Here is a 13,866-nt window from a genome sequence, read left to right on the forward strand (position 1 = left end):
ACCAATTGGGTCTGGAAGTTCCTTGTCTTTGGCCCATATACAGCATAATGAAGAATAAAATAATTGGGGCATAAGTCTGCAAAAATGGAGTGAGGTACAGATACAAAATAAAGTAAAAACATAAATATGAGCACACATATAAATTAAAGTTATTTAATATGAAGGCCACTGAACAATCTAAGATCTAAAGGTCTATTTCTGTAAGACACTCCTCAAGTAGAAAATTCAGGAGTTCTAGAAAGTAAAAAGACATATTAAAAATCTCATTATTTTTATAAACCATGACATGGTTGGAGAGCTTGACAAACTCATGGAAGTTAGTAGAAGTCAGAGGATTTATTTGTTTTTGTATGATAGTACCAAAAAGTACACCAGGAGTAGTCATCATGAAAACAGACAGACTGGTGTTACAAACTATAACTGGGAGTTTTTAACAAAGATTTCTGGAAGACATTGCTTGATTGAGCAAGAAGATTGTTCTCAAATCGTCAAAGGGCATGGATAGAACGAATAGGGAAAGATCCAAGTCTTATTTAGCCTACTCTTCACCTCCTTCTGTCCCTGAGTTCCTTTTTCTCGGGTCTTCAGACTTACATAAGAGCCATACTATTAAATCTGGCTCTCAGACTGCCAGATTTTATACCTGAAGCCTGTGTCCTGTTATCCTTTATTAAACTCTTATCTGAGTAATTTCTGAAAGGTATAATTAGGAGTTCACCATCAGCATTAAAGGTCTTTGAGATGTCTTACTAAACTTAACCTTTGCAGAAATTAATTGTAGTATTTAAATATATAATCTTTCTAAGATATTTTATAAGAAATTATTCTAAAATTTTACTTATAAATCTTAAGGGGAAATAAATATAAGGGGAAATTATTACTGGGAAAAAACCCATGAGACTATTTAGTGTTTTTCTCTGCATAATCTACCCACTCAGCGTATGTTTAGGTACTCACACAATTGGAAGTGGTGTTGATGCATACATGTGACAGCACCTTGTGCTTCACTGGGAGGATGACTTCCATACTATGCCTTCAAATGAAAGTCAGAAGGTCACAAAATACTGGTTTTTCCTCATTCTCTCCATTTTATCATTTTATAATTTTGCAGGAACTCGACCTCTGGTGTTTCTTTTGTTTGTACTAGAAAATCTGGTCTCAAAGTAGTCTCTACTTCAAGGATTTACCAGTTCATATACTAGGAATGTTCATCATTAACTGTATTCCCATATGGGATTGTGTTTGAACTTCTATTTTCTATATGCAAAATGGTTTATTGTAAGAATTTTATAAACTAGAACCGCTTTTGCAGGTTGCATTATCTAACTGCATATTTAACATTAACGTACACTGTGGTTCTTTGTTTTTTATTTGTCTTTTATGTTAATCAATTGATTAGCATAAACATTGCCTAAAAGCATCCCCACTTTCTTCTACCACCACAGATACTATTGTTACAATCTACTGGTATCTGCATCTAATATTTTCCTCTTTCTATTAATCACAGTGTTTCTTGGAAAGATTGACCTGTGGAGAAATGAGTTATGGAAAAACTTGGAATCTTCTGTCAAGCGGAGAGTCAAAATAACCTCCTGCTTTGCTGAAGACGATATAGGACCGAAATTTTGTATGTGATGCTAGAAAAAACTGCTTGATATTGTTAGAAATGTTTAAGCCTCTCATCCATCCTTGGCCCAAACCATGATCCTGAAACAATGAGAAGAAAGAATCTGTCAGATGTTTTTGGTTTAAGCCGAAGACAAGGGCTTAAGTATAAGGCACATTGTATTTCCTGCCTGGACTCTGAACCAGCAGAAATAAGCAGAGGTGTGAGAACATTCAATATAACTCAAAGATAGGATATGCTCCTCATAAAATCCAGTGCAGATAAAATAATGAATACAATGGTTTTTACATTCATCTGGTGTTTTATCTTACAAAATTGTTTTCCAGATTACATTAGAGTAGCAGATGGAATTAAATTATGGAAGGAGCAAAATATTACATCACTAGAGGATCTTTAGTGCAGAAAGAAGAATTTTTGACTCTGCTTTCTACACTGTTTCTGGGTGAGAATGTCACACAGTATTGTTAGATTTCCCAGTGACTAAAATCTGTCAGTGAGGTAATAAATTTGTTTTTGGATTGTCATGGCACTAATGAATATTTGATCTTTTGCACAATATTTCACTTTAGGAGGATATTTCTCAGTTATTCAAAATGCCAACATCTTTTTCACTCTGTTATTGAAGTAATGTGTCTTGTGTGATAGGCTCAGTTCTATTTCCAAGTTAAAATGTCCTATCATATGAAAACTTTCCCCAGATGTTCAGAAGTCTATTTTGACAGTATTGATTGGACAAGAGAAATATAGAACTGCAAGCAGCAATGAGAAATGGAGGCCAAGTTGGCTACTTTAGAATAGTGCCTCCTGAAGTTTGTCAAGAGTTACATACAAACTCTGTAAAATGCTGTTAATCCTCAAAAACAGCCTGTGTATATTCAAGAAGTTTTCATGAAAGACAAAAGGTGTATGAGGTTGACTGGGCACCTTTCTGTACTTAGTTAACTGTACAGACGATTTTATTGAAAACAAACTAGGAATCATATTTTAACAGTTCAGCCCAAAGTGGAGTACAGCAACAACTTCTGTTGAATTGACACACTATTTCTCATGTCTAACTTAGTTGAGAGCATGAGACCAATAATTGGTCTGAATGGTAAATGAGATTAAAAATGTGAACCTAGTGGCATTTATATTTTCTGTTACTCTTCAAAGCTGAACAGAAGTAAACTGTAATCTGAGTGAAGAAAACTGCTATATCACATCTACCACCTACTGAACAATTTTTAGCATTGGATGTCATTGTCAGTGGAATAAATATGAATTTTAATATTATGTACTCTTATTGATAAAATATAGTTGCAAGGTAAAAGGTTTTTTTCCCTAAATCAAAATAGTCCAGCTCCAATCTATACTCTTTTCTTGGATTCTGTGATTTTGACCAATTTCATAACATACAAAGTAAGTATCTTAACAGAGGACTAATAGGGTCCATGTCGTTTGGGAAGGTCTTTTCTTTCTACCTATAAAGAGTAAAAATCTGTGTTAGAAAAATCACTGTATTAAAAGGATGTAGAGGAGCTTGAAACAGGCTAAAGAAAATAAATGACCAGAAAGGAAGCCAAAGTGGAAAAAGAAGACATGAATTACAACTCTTCTAAATACATTGGCATGGATAGAACATTTTCTCATTCTATATCTATAATAATAATATATTAATTATACTAGACAAGGAGCAGTGTTTTTTTAGAATTATTTTCATGAATAATTTTCCCCCAAAATGTACCATTTATTAGTAAATAGGCTTTGTGCAAAGACAATTATGATAATTTTAATACACCATTGCAGATATATTTATTGTTTAGTTCAAATCAATCATCTGTTTTAATCCTTGACAACTTATTCCTTTGGTTCAGAGACACTGATTTAGATATAGAGATGGAAGAAAATGGAAAACTCGGGTGGATGCTACAACAAGTGCTGCTTGGTAAAGCTAACAAGCATGCATGCAGATTAAGAGAACATCGTTAAGGGTTTTACTTACATATAATGACAATTTTAGTTCTAATTGTTTTGAAGCCTTAAATGTGGACTCATTATCTTGCATCATGGCATAAATGATAAATTATAAAGGAGAAAATACTTCATTTATTATCCACTATAATAGTCAGTCTGAAATATGGAATATATGAGTTATCTTGCATATACTGTTATCTTGTTTTTATGTTTTCATATACCTTTATTCTCACTTTCAACGAAGTAAATCTGCTCAAACCACAGTGAAGGCAAGTTACTAGGACTGGTATTTGAAATTATATTTTTCAGATGCTATAGCCAATAATCTTTTGCTGTAATATTAATATATGTCATCACAACTCTGAGGTCCTAGTGAATCTAACTCCTAGAAATAATAATCCTACTCAGTTTGCTACCTAATTATTATGATATAAATGAGTTACTACCTCAATCATTTCATGGTATGAAGCATGGTCACAGAGATTTCTTCCATCCTTCATAGATGTGTTCAACTATATGTAGACTACTTTGAAGTCTTTTGTGGTATTAACTGAAATCTCATATAATAAGCTAATATTTGGAGAATTCTGTTTCTATAAAAGATGTTTCCTCACGACTGAAGCTTAAGTCTACTGACACTTTTATGTGCTATTTTTAAGGAAGACCTCTTGCTAAGTTCACATCACCTGAATTCTGAATTTCATATGAAGATGAGGACTGAATCAGGTACCTAACTGTTATGGATGTTTGAAATATAATTTCCCCTTGCAGACATCAGTCTATGTGGTCAGAGCTGGTATGTGCTCAGTGCTGTGCATGCAGGCTCTCCTGATAGAATTCCTTGTTTCACTATATCAAGAATTTTGGTAGTATATTTTAGTTTAATTTTATGAAATTGATAATTTTAATAAAATCCAATAAGCAACCTTAACAACTCATGTGAGAAAATTTATTTGAGTGAATGCCTACTTTATACTGTGGTATATCTCATACTGGTTGTTCTACTGTACCATTTTGCAACTATACCACGGCTCAGTGGAAATAAAGAACTTTCACTGTACTCCATTTCTGTTGCATGACTTGATTGCTGAATCAACTTATCTAAGTTTTCCACTAGTGTTTCACAGGGCAAAACTGATCACAAGGCCCTCCCTAACTGAAAACAGAGGGAAGCAAAGGGTCTGCATGGCCAGCTCTTTTTCTTGACTACCTTGGTACACAGATACTGTGACTCTGACGTATCTTACTGGGTAGCTTTTCAGAGCACAGAACATAGCAGTTTTCCTTTAAAGACTGTTGCAAGTGTAGCCTGCCCAGAAACTAGTGTACAGAATTCACTTATGGATGACATGCTCTTGCCTTCACAATAAAATATTTTACATGACTATAATCTTGTGATTATTTTATGAGATTGATAGTAATATTTTACATAACAGTGTCAAAACAGAAAATTTCCCAAATCTTTAAATGTCCTAAAATGTTAGCAACAACTTGGGGTTAAAAGTGAGATTTTGAATGATGTCTTTCTGGAAATGAGACACTTTCTTTCAACTAAACATCTTATATCTCACTTAATTCTGTGACAAGCCCAGGCATTTCCACCTGTAACCTTCAATTCCTTCTCATAAAAAATGATCACTAGCCATACATCACAACCACACTATTACACCTGATTTATTACAAATCCTAATAGAAATAAATAATACCAATTTTTAATGATTCTAGAAACATAAGAAACTATATGTGAGAAATGAGTTTTAGTCAAACATGTATAGGACATCAATGGCTCTTATTTAAGTCTGGTCTTTGGTAAAAATACATAGAGTTCTATTAATGTTATTACTCTTGTCTAATGATTATTATTACTTAGCTATAATAACTGTTATCATATAATAATTGTTGCTATTGTGGTGTGTAGAAATTTTATTTCCCCTTAAACCTATACAGCTTGGCAATTGTAAAGTATAATGATTTCAAATCCCTTTACATCCAAAGTAAAAGAATATATTAATCCATCTTTATTTTGTTCTCTGGAATCTACAGTATAACCTAGAAAATTCCCAGGAAATAAAATTCTACGGTATATCAAATATGACCTTAGTTGACTTGAGTTACTAAGCTCTGATAACTTGGGGTTTTTCCTTTGAAAAGTAAATAATGATTATTTTTACTTTTGATAGATTTGTATGTAACAATGTTTTATTACACTCAGTACCTTGTAAAAGACCAAACTGTTTCTGTTTTTGTTATTAGGAGCAGGGTTTAAATAGTATAATACAAACTACTGATACAAATGATGGCCAAGAAACTGATGTTTTTAAATTGTAGTTTTGATTGGGTTTCTCCACCAAACCCACTTTTATAACTAGTTTCTATTAGTTTCTATTTTATTTGTTTGGTTTACCAGTCAGTTTGCCTTTAACAGCCTATGTATGGATGTTCAGTGTATCACATGTAATATTGACATAGCCGGAAATCTCAATAGCCTCAACTGTCCATTACCCAGCAAAAATCAACCATCTGCTTAAGAATAATTCCATTTGGGACTCACTCTGTTTGTTTATATTTTAGATATAATTTTGCTACAATAACTAATTTGACTTGTCAATTCAATGATGTAGAAGTAAAGAATTCCAAATGGAGGGAGGCATTTCTTATACAATTTTTAAGTTTCTACATATATGACTGTAGTAAGAACAAGAGTCAGTAGCCAAGTGTTGAGGTTATTACATGATATGAGAGCTTAAGAAGCTGCCCAGGTTCTTACTGTGACCGGTGGACATTAACAGCAGTTCAGGAGTAAGGGAACCAACATGAAGACCTTGGGTCAAGGACTGGGAGTTTGCTTAGTTCATAGAATTTATTCTGGTAATGAAAATGAGATAGAAGAGGTCTGTAATAGAAACTATTGAGTGTATATAGAAGACAAAACCAAACACTCACAGAATTTTTCTAAGTCTCTGTTTCTATGACACAGAAAATTTTTTTAAGACATCAACAATTCAAAGTTTGCTCCCAAAACCACATATAATTTATCACTTTTAGGCACTGTTACATAAGATAAATAATTAGACCTATTAAAAAAAAAGAAAATCCACTTTTATGGACAAAGCATATGTGAGAATTAACTTATAGAAAAGCAAACTAAAATGCCTTTACTTCACGGAACAATTATTGAATATTAAAGGGAAAAATGATTTATGTGTTCAAACCAGTTCTTCCATTGGCACAAACTAAAACAGAAAATATGTCCATATGTTAGACACACATTCATATATTAGAAATAACCATGGACAAAAAAGACCAAACACATTGTTTAATGTTAAAATTAATTGTTAAAATGGAACAGAATTGAAGACCTAGAAATAAAATCACACACGCACACTTAATTTTTGACAAAGAAGTCAAAAATATACAATGGAAGAAAGAAGGAATCTTCAATAAATGGTGCTGGTCTAACTGGCTATCTCTATTTAGAAAAATGAAAATAGACTCATATTTGGCAACTTGCACAAAGCTCAAGTCCATGTGGATCAAATACCTAAACATAAAACCAGACACACTGAATCTAACAGAAAAAAAAGTGGGAAAGAGTCTCAAACCCATTCTCACAGGGGCAAATTTCCTAAACAAAACTTCAATGACTCATGCTCTAAGATCAAAAATTGATAAATGGGACCTCATGAAACTGGAAAGTTTCTGTAAGGCAAAGGACATAGTCAATAAGACAAATTGATAACTCCCAGATTGGGGAAAAAAATCTTCACTAATCCCACATCCCATAGAAGGTTAATATCTAAAATATACAAACAACTCAGGAAGCTAACCACCAAAAAATCAAATAACCCAATCAAAAGATGGGGTATAGGACTAAACCAAAAATTCACAAAGGGGAATCTTGAATGGCTGAGAAGCACCTAAAGAAATGTTCAAACTCCTTAGTGATCAGAGAAATGCAAATCAAACCACTCTAAGATTCCATATTACACTAATCAGAACGGCTGAGATCAAAACCTCATGTGATAACACATGTTGTTGAAGACATGGAGAAAGAGGAACACTCCTCCATTGTTGGTGGGATTGCAAACTGGTACAACCAGTCTGGAAATCAATTTGAAGGTTCCTCAGAAAATTGGAAATAGATCTCCCTAAACACCCAGCAATACCACTCTTGGGAATATACTCAAAAGATGTCCCACCATGCCACAGGGGCACATCTTCCACTATTTTCCCTTATTTGCAATAGCCAGAACCTGGAAACAACCCAGATGCCCACAAAAGAAGAAAATGTGGTTTGTTTACACAATGGAATACTACACAGCTATTAAGAACAAGGACATCCTAAGTTTTGCAGGCAAATGGATGGAACTAGAAAATATCATCTAGAGTGAGGTCACATAGACCCAAAAAAACAGGCACTGTACATACTCACTAATGGGTGTGTATTAGCCAAAGAAAAAAGGACTGAATACCCAAGATATAGTCCACAGTACTCAAAAATGTCCACAAGCTGAAAGGCCCAAGTAAGCACACCTCAGTCCCACTTGGGAGGGAAGAGAAAGCAATCAAAAGGGAGGATGGAGGAAGGGACTTGGGAGGGAAAGGGTATGGGTAAGGGGAAAGAGTGAAACATGATCTTGTATTGGGTGTGGGGGAAAGGATTGAGGGCCATCAGAAAGAATGGACACAGGTAACTTCTGGAGTAGGTGGTTAGAAGAACCAATCAGAGGAAAATAACCAGCAAAATAATATACCATCTCCAAATTTATAAACTCAAATTTATAAATCCTAAGTTAACTGACTTCCAGAAGTAAGTTCTCGTTCTCTTTCCCTTTAACGCATGAATGGCTTTCTGGGTAAAATGGATGCCATTTTCAGGGTATCTCTGCTTAGTATTGCATTCACTAGTTCAGCTGAACTTTTAGTTCTCTAGAGATGTAAATTCAAAGTATTAATTATGATAAGGGAAATAACTACTTATATTTTAAATGTTTCATTGGTCTCTCTAGGAGGTTCTGAGAAGACAAGTCCAGGCTTAGTCACAACATTCCACTGATTCATATTTTATCTACATAGAATTTCTAAAAGATTACTCTGAATGGCAGCTCATTTGAGGGACAATCAGGTATCAGAATTATGTCCTTAATTTCACAAAGAAACAAAAGCCAAAGACCAGTCTTAGCTTTGAGAGGGGTTCTGAGGAAGGGGTGTAGGAGAAACAACTCAAAGTCAGTCATGGGTACAACTGACAGTTCTGTGTTCTGTTTGAGATGGCTCTCAAGATATCTCTCCAGAGACCCCCAGATAGCTCAGCTCTTGCAGACCAAAGCCCAGAATTTATTTAAATATCAATTCAATCATCCTCCCCAGGTTCTCTTTTTATTATCCCATGAATCAACATTTTATGACCTTAGCCCCTTGATTCTTAGAAGAGATATCAAGTCCATTATTTTTAATATAGCAATGAATTCAGAGATCTGCCTGCCTTTATAGGCACAGACAAGAAGCTAGCTGTGTGGCATCCTGTTCTAACATCACCTTTCTTACCCTGCCTCGGTTCTGTCCCTGAATGACCTCGAACTCATAAATCTGCCTACCTTTGTAAGCAGAAAAAATAAACTTAGCTAGGTGGGATCTTACCCTGTGATCACCACTCCCTAAATTTCTTTACCTTCTTCCTCAAAATCTTTCTGCCAATCTGGTTCATAATGCAGGTGCCTCTATTCTTTTATGTCCATGAAACCAAGACCACTTTATGTTTTGATTTGCCTATTCTCTGATCACTATATAAGTCATATATTTCATATTGCATCCTTATATTTTGCATACCTGGAAAATTATGTATTTTTGAACTTAAGTTTTTGGAGTTCTTTCCCACAGCCTTAAAGGCTGTCCTGAAGGTCACAGTGTTTACCATTTTGCTTAGGACATTAGACAGACCCTCACCTCCTAGACTTGTGCTGTTTCTAATTGTTATGGAGTCATTAACTTTGGCAGGGAGAACACTACTCAACAACCTTGGTAGGGAGCATAATTCCTGAAGGAGGAACATAAATTATGTACATTATTGTACAAACAAGACTTGCACCTAGGAATCTTCAACACTTGTGGAGGCCCAGGCCCTACTGTCTCTGGGGCAGGAACTATATCATACCATTCTTTATGCAAGGCAGGACTTGGCAAAAAAGGCCTTTGCACAGGAAACTTCACATGTTTTATGCATCTTGGGCATGACATACTACATAAAAAAAAGTAGAATAGTAGAAATCATTTCTTGAGATAGGTTCTCACTACATATTCATGTCTGGTCTGAAACTCAATATGCAGAAGAAGGTATCCCAGAATTATGTATATTCAACTGTTTCTGCATCCACAGTACTGGGATTGAATGCATGCATCACCCTAATTGGCTGGAAAATACTTTTGTATCATTGTTGAAATAAAAATCTAGGTCATAATTATAGCCAATTATCACAATTATAAGACCAAGTTTCAAGTTAAATTTAAATTACTAAATTGTTTTAATTTCTATGAATATTCAGCTAATAACTTATAATTGTTGAATCTAGCAAACAGAGAAATATTAGGGAATCGAAATACTTATATTCTCAATATGTCTACCTGTGGGGGAGGAACTTCTTGGATCTTGGTGAAGCTAAAGCTGTTCTCCTATATGTATGTCTTTATAGTTTGGCCATTTGGCAACAAGTCTTTCATCATTATAAGCTTTTTCTGATGTCTAATTTAAACTTACTTTTGTGTTTTTCACTGTTGGATGTTAATTGTGGTTTAGGAAATGAAGGTCTACTGAAAGAGCCCTTTTACAGCTTTTTGTTGAGTATAAATGCTGTTGGTCACAGAGGTAATTCTATTCAAATTCTTTGCTAAAAACAGAGCTGTCTAAGATTATACAAACCTGGAGAAAAAAGCTCAAGAAAGAAGATACTAGCTTAAACTCTTTTTGCTTTACTTTGCAGATAGAAAAGACAACTGTTTTGAAAGCCAGTTTCATTGACACCACAGAATAAAATAATTAGTACAGTGATTTTGTTAAATTTTAAAATCAAATTAAAATACAGAACATTAATATTTCATAAGGAATGTTATTTTCTTTTCATAGTACATGCAAATGTAATTTTAAATTGGAATATAATTGCTTACATTTCTTTGGATAATTTTATTTGGTTTCAGGAAAAATGTAAATAAAAGAGTAAATAAATTTGAATCTCATCACATTAAAAGCCACAAAGCAAATCTTTCCTTTATTTGAGGTAGGAACTTCCAAATCCAAGCTTCTGTCTTACCCTTGTCCACTTTTCTTGGCGGAATTATATTTCCCATAATTTCCTTCTTGTTCTACCTATAGTTAAGAGAGTCTGGAAGACTTTTAAGAAACTTATATTTTCCTTCAGCTTCTAATACCTCTGTTCTATTTGTTTGCATATAGTTCTGGAAAGAAGGACCTGATTTTCTACAAAGTTGCTTTCTCTTGCCTCATCCCAGAGGCAAAAATAATTGATAGAGTTTTCAGTTCATTTACATGGAGTTTTAGCCTGTGCTTTCAGGTTCCAGTTCACTCTTGACATTCCCTATTTATATTTATCTTTCTTTTTCAGCTTTTTACTTTAGTTTAAATGATATCAAACAATAAAAGCAGAAACCGCAACAAAGTGAAAACAGCTCTATAGCAATTCCAACTAGTAGTTTAAGGCTAAAGAAATATGTCCTTACCAGTGGCTAACCCTTAATGATACAATTGTCTTGAATAAAACGCAAGGCACAAAAGTAACAACTGTCAATATAAGATATATAATGTAATTACCAAAAATATCAGAGTTGGTCCACGAATAGCCGTTGCCTACATCCACAGTTGAATTCCACTCCGTCATGTTTTCTGGGTAAACCTACACTCTGGAACACCTCCAGCACCAACAGATAGAAGAGAATTCTAGCTGATCTTAGATAATTAAGAAGGCTGTAGGAAAAGTTCCCTATTCTATACATAGGCAAAACAAAATTTGAATAGGCTTGACCTTGTTAAATTTGCTAAATGAAAATGAAGCACATACTTTACAATAATTCATTTCAAAACGAAGGAAACAATGGCATAATAATTTAATTATTCAGGACAAATAGGAAACTCCATATAGAAATGAAGGAAAATACTCTATAACATAAGCCTTATTTGGCCCCAAAATTAAAGAAAATAGTCAATGAAAAAATTAGAAATTTTATCAAGATAATATGAGTAATAGTGTGTAGCTGAGTAAGTCAATTGAAGATAAACCATGTCCTAAAAAATTAATATATAAATTAAAGAAAATAAGGTATGTTAGTCATAGGTGAAACCTAATTGCAATCATAAACTGTACAGCCCTTCTTGATGGTGCCATCTAGATACCTGTGGGCTGTCCCATCTCAGGGTCTTCTGCACCTCATCGGTCTACTAGGCTGCTAGAAACCCCCACTCTGCATATTGCAAAGCACAGCCTGGTGCTGAAATGTACCCTTTCTTGACTGTCAAAGCCATTTAATGGGCGTTTGGAGGAGCAATGTGCCTTTGAGGATGCAAGTGTCCCCTTGGGCCCTAGAGTACAGAGCTTACACATGTCTCCCTAGCAGGAAGGATTTCCCCGAAAGCACTTCTATTCAAATACAGACTTGTTGAAGGCCACTGCAGAGTGGCAGTGCCAGGGTGAGAACTTCTGAGGGGTTCTTTACTCTCACATGGTCACGGCCTGGCTTCTACCATGGGTACTACTTTGTACATAACACTGTGAATGCAACTTTTTAAATAAATACCTTTCAAACTCTTGGGAAGCTATAATTTTGATAGATAATTGCAGATTTTCCTGTATTTGTCAAATGAATAAAGAATGCATGAACCTAAAAAAAAAACATCATGATGGAAGACAAGAAGATAACACTGTACACTTGAGAACCAGAGAGCTTGAGAATACTGAGTGGGACACTGAGAAGACTTTTGTCTGTTTGTTGTTGTTTTTGTTGTTGTTTTAACAGAATAAACAATGGTATATATGAAATGTATGATGATAAAACTTTTCTCCACTGAAATAAAATAACTGGGTTCTTACAAAGCTATTTGTGAAACTGTGTGTGTGTGTGTGTGTGTGTGTGTGTGTGTGTAGTGTATGTGTACATATGCGGTATATGTGTGCATACGTGTGTATGTGTGTGAGTGTGTGTGTGTGTAGCATATGTGTGTGTGTGCTTGTGTGTGTATGCTTGTGTGTGTGCATATATGCGTATGTGCTGTGTGTTTGTGTGTGTGAGTGTACATGTGCAGTGTATATGTGTGTGTGTGTGTTCCCATTCATCTACCCATCAATGCTACAAAGAAGTTAATATAAAAAATTTAAGAAAAGATTGCATGTAGTAAACATTCCTGGTGTTAGCAAGCTCCACAGCAATGCAATCTATTCTTCATCAAGACAGTTTCCTATTTCCACCTATTCCTGAAATAAGTGTTTTCCCCATACTTGAACAATTATACCAAGATTGATTTTGATTAAACAGACTTGAATATTGGGATCATTTTCTATCTATACAAGTTTCCAAAGTTCAAAGTTTGTTTCCTGAGTCTTTTGCATAAACATGTATTTTTTTAAAGAAGTGTTAGTAATATTAAGGAACTAATATGATAGCATGTTACTCAGAAAAACAAATATCTGTGGGACTAACACCCTGGAAACTTTATCCCTAATACCTATCTTTTTGCAGGTAAAAGACAATGTCTTCTTTTGATGTAAAAACAAATATTAGATTTTGATGGTGCTGGAGAGATGGCTCCGCAGATAAGGCCCAGATTCAATCCCCAGCATGCATGTGTTGACTTATAATTATTTGTAACTCCTATTCTGAAAAATCTAATACCCTCTTCTGGCCTCCTCAGTCACAGGCACTCTACAAATGGAAGGGCATAAAGTGGTCTGTAAACTTTCAGCTTTAAGTTACTGTCATACCTGAGACTTCATGTAAAGTTTTCTCACATTCCTTGGCTAATTTTTAGTTTATTCAAAAGATGAGACAGACATAGATAGGAACTGTAATTATGAAGCCTCTTTTCTTGATCCCAACACAAAGGTTCAAAAGTATAACTAATTTCCAGAATTGATGTGGGCATTTTTAGATAGGTGTGATCTCAGGATGATGTACATGAAATGCTTTCTTCTAAATAGAATTAGTGATCCCCAGAAAAACTGATAAGATGTCAAAGCACATTTTAAAAGAGTTACCCAGTTACTGAATTACATGTATACTCTTGG

This window comes from Rattus norvegicus, chromosome 2 (genome assembly GCF_036323735.1).
Source record: "Rattus norvegicus strain BN/NHsdMcwi chromosome 2, GRCr8, whole genome shotgun sequence".
Lineage (NCBI taxonomy): Eukaryota > Metazoa > Chordata > Mammalia > Rodentia > Muridae > Rattus > Rattus norvegicus.